Raw genomic sequence first — 3,018 nt, forward strand, 5'->3', positions numbered from 1 at the left:
GGAGAATCTCTGGGCTGCACAGGCTGCCAAGATGAGTAGTACTGTGGAGAAGCTAAAAATATGGTACTCAAGCATGAGGACCATGATGGGCCGGCTGAAGAAATGTGCCAAGAAGAGTGGGTCAGGAGGAGATGCAATTACTGACATGAACAGCACAGAGAAGTGGGTATGGGATAAGTTCTCTTTTTTGATCCCTCACATTGAGACGGTGGATGCCAGAAATGTGGCCTCCTTTGCAGTAGCAACATCAGCAGCAAGTGCCAGTGGCACTGAACTCACACCTTCCACCAACCAAAACTCAGTAGTTGCCTCTACCATCAGCAGGCTGGAGAACTGACCAAGCTGTTGTCTCCTCTCCTCTCTGAGCCATGGTCGCACCCAGAACTGCCTGACTGCAGCTCTCCTGGCCCTTTGTGGTTGGGATTGTAGCTGGTCTGTCTGCTGCTCGTCTTCTTCCTCTCTGGCGATAATGTAAGTATACATTAATACTGCAAATGCCACGTTGTCATCATCCGCAACTCCTGCCATCATCAATGGTTGAGGGTTGTCCTGTTCACTCTGTAGAAGTTCAAGAAACAATGAAGTCCATGGTCAGTCGGGCTGTATATATACCCGTCGGGGTCCAGTCGTAGCTCAAATCGTGATCACCCTCGATCATGATCGTGAAAGACATCGCCACCACAATCGTATCCTATCGTAACGGAGCGCATCGGTTCTTGATGAACGTATCGGAACGTATCTGCACGTACCAGATCATCCCAATTCGGGGAACCCGATCGTGATGATCGTGTCAGATCGAGACCCAATCGTGGACTCCATCGAAACAATCCTATCGGAACGTATGTGATCGTATCTGAACGGAAGATCAGACCATGATAGATCGTGACACCTGAAATTGACAAATCGTGAACAGATCGCATCCGAGCGCAACAAATCGTATCAGAACGTATCGACTCGCATCACCTCGTATCCAAACCTGAAATTTCAGAGAAATTCCATGATCAGCTACCAATGGCCAATCTTGGCGTTAGTAACAGATCGCACGACAGTGGGAACCTAGTGTCAGCAAGAATCCAAAAAATACATTTCTATTGGCATGGAAATGGCAGATCCGGGTTAAGTTTGAAGATTCGGATGAACCGGCCCTCTCTCACCCCTCCAAACAAATATCTGATTGAGTGACTGCACACACACAAACACAAATACAAACACAAACACAAACACACATACACACACGTGTACACTTACACACACATACACACACACACGTGTACACGTACACACACATACATGCATACACACACACAAACACACATACACACACACAAACACACATACACACATATACACACACACGTGTACACGTACACACACATACACACACATATATACACACACACGTACACACAAACACACATGTACACACACACGTGTACACGTACACACACATACACATACATACACATAAACACACATGTACACACACATACACACATGTGTACACACACACACACACACACATGTACACATACATACACACACATGTACACGTACACACACATACACACACGTGTACACGTACACACATACACGTACACACACGCACACACGTACACGTACATACACGCACACACACACACACACACACAAACACACATGTACACACGCACACACATACTCTTACCCTTCAACACGATATACCAACCAAGGGGTAATGTTGGACAAATTTGCCTTTGTCCAACGTTCCATACCCGATTGGAACAACCTCCCTGCTGGCGACATAAGTAGTGATCCTCCAAGAATTCCAGAACGAGGAAGGAGGAGTAATCAAAGATTGCAGACCCTCGCCAGGACTTCTTTTGTGTGGAGTTTGGGTAGTTCTATAAGATGTATTTTATGGACGTACTCTCATTCGAATTGTACATCACCATTATACTTTGCAGATGTATATTTTATACATTATACTTTATAGATGTATACTTTATACATTATACTTTATCGATGTATACTTGATACATTATACTTTATAGATGTATATTTTATACATTATACTTTATACATTATACTTTATAGATGTATACTTTATACATTATACTTTATAGATGTATACTTTATACATTATACTTTATAGATGTATACTTTATACATTATACTTTATAGATGTATACTTTATACATTATACTTTATAGATGTATACTTGATACATTATACTTTATAGATGTATATTTTATACATTATACTTTATATATTATACTTTATAGATGTATACTTTATACATTATACTTTATAGATGTATACTTTATACATTATACTTTGTACATTATACTTTATAGATGTATACTTTATACATTATACTTTATAGATGTATTCACATAACACATTTATAAAGTACAATACAAATTATACTTTATATAATATCTATTCACATTCTAATTGTTCATACTTTATAGAGGTATTGGTTGAAAAAAAGATAACGTCTAAAAATTGTGGTCTACTTTGGCGCATTATGTGTGGCCAAACAAACAGGAAAGATCTCATGCACAGAAAGATCTCGTGCATAGGACGATCCTTGCGAAATCCAAATAAATAATAGTTGTCATGGAAACAGCAATTTTGTAATTTTGAAAATTTGATCTACAAAGTGTTTTACATGACAGAAAGTTGTGCGTAACAAATTTGGTTGATACATTTTTTAATTGTGGTCTAATAGGTGTTTTCAAAGCTTCAGACGGTTTTGACCTTGACCTTTACCTTTGACTAAGTCTGACCAAAATTTCCTAACATATACAACACATATAATCTGCAAATAAGCTGTGTAAGTTTCAATTTGAAATCTTTAAAAACTGCTGAGGTATGATAACACTCAAATCACGAAAATCCCATTTGATTATAATTGGGTGAAATTGTTGTCATGGAAACCATTAACTTGTCAAAACTGCAAAATCAATCACTCTGATTTTTGGTGAACCACATCTGTGAAACAATATGCAAACCCTGTTCAACTTTCACCTTAATTGG

This window comes from Eptatretus burgeri, chromosome 2, assembly GCF_056783735.1.
Source record: "Eptatretus burgeri isolate ZD-2024b chromosome 2, Ebu_testis_v1, whole genome shotgun sequence".
Classification (NCBI taxonomy): domain Eukaryota; kingdom Metazoa; phylum Chordata; class Myxini; order Myxiniformes; family Myxinidae; genus Eptatretus; species Eptatretus burgeri.